This window comes from Fopius arisanus, unplaced genomic scaffold (genome assembly GCF_000806365.1).
Source record: "Fopius arisanus strain USDA-PBARC FA_bdor unplaced genomic scaffold, ASM80636v1 scaffold00079, whole genome shotgun sequence".
NCBI lineage: Eukaryota > Metazoa > Arthropoda > Insecta > Hymenoptera > Braconidae > Fopius > Fopius arisanus.
In genome coordinates, this window is record NW_011887818.1 from 52,366 (window position 1) to 53,499 (window position 1,134).

Here is a 1,134-nt window from a genome sequence, read left to right on the forward strand (position 1 = left end):
ATAGTTAATTGTGATTTACAAAAAAGGTCATTAGAATAATTTTACTACGTCCCTCAATTTTGGAGATATTCTTGAAAAGTTCATCGAACAGATAAGATTGCATTTCCTTGGAGAATCAGGAAAAATAGTATAAAATTTTCATTCTGATCGCAATTTGTTCGTCTCTGGTGATTAGTTACGGAAATTCTTATCAGTCGTTGGCAATATTCCACATTCATTCGAAATGAAAGCTTATTTTTACTTTTTAGGTTATTAAAGCATTATGTGGTGGCCCAAAATGTAAATTTTGTGAGGCAATTTAAAAACTGAATATTTATTTTAAAAAATTTTGGTTGAAATCAATTTTGGTTTAACCATAGTTTGCATTAAATTTATATTTTGTTATAAATCTTGTGCTCTATCGTTGTAGCTATAATAAAATTAGCTGAAGAGAACGGTCTTGTACATTTGAAATATTGTGCAATGCAAAACCACTATTAGATGGAGTTTGAATTTTTATTTATTTATTTTTTAAAGAGTTATTGCTGGCATCATTTATTTTTTCATGTTCTTTACAAAAAATTTCTGGAAAACCCTGGATCAGATCGACGTGAAAAAATATCCCGTTCTTAGATTTTATAATCATTTAAAGACTCACCATTTTGCATAACCATTTACATATTTTTCTAAATGTTTAGTAAAGGTTTTGGAATTTTTTTCACGCCAATTTGATCAATCATTCTTGCGAGAATAATAAAATACTTCAAAAATGAGAAGATAGCTGCAATAATTCCTAAATTAATCAAATTAGTGCTGAAGGCCGATATTAATGGCGGGTACTAATCGCCAGATGTAATGAATGAGTATTTGACTAGTTAGTGAATGAAAAAAGGTCTGAAAGTGAAATGAATGAGGACTTCTTGTAAATACAAGCAAATGCAGGAAATTGACTTTTTTGTATGGTGTAGCTTAGGAGTCTATCTTCGGAAGCCTTGGCGCCAGGATGAGTCCGGTATGCTGACGCTTTCAGTAATATTGGGTTACTCTTCAAACATCCTCATGTCGACACCTCCCTGAAATGCTACACGTGTTTTTTCGTAGCAACACTTGGATGTCAGAGTAGCTCTATTAAGATATCAACTGACGTTACCCATG

At 31.7% G+C, this 1,134-nt stretch overlaps 1 protein-coding gene across 1 annotated transcript in view; it reads left to right on the top strand.

Moving 5' to 3' along the window:
* Positions 1–1,134, top strand: part of LOC105270178 (visual system homeobox 1-like) — a 73,112-nt gene that overhangs the window by 28,401 nt on the left and 43,577 nt on the right. The window lies entirely within an intron of this gene.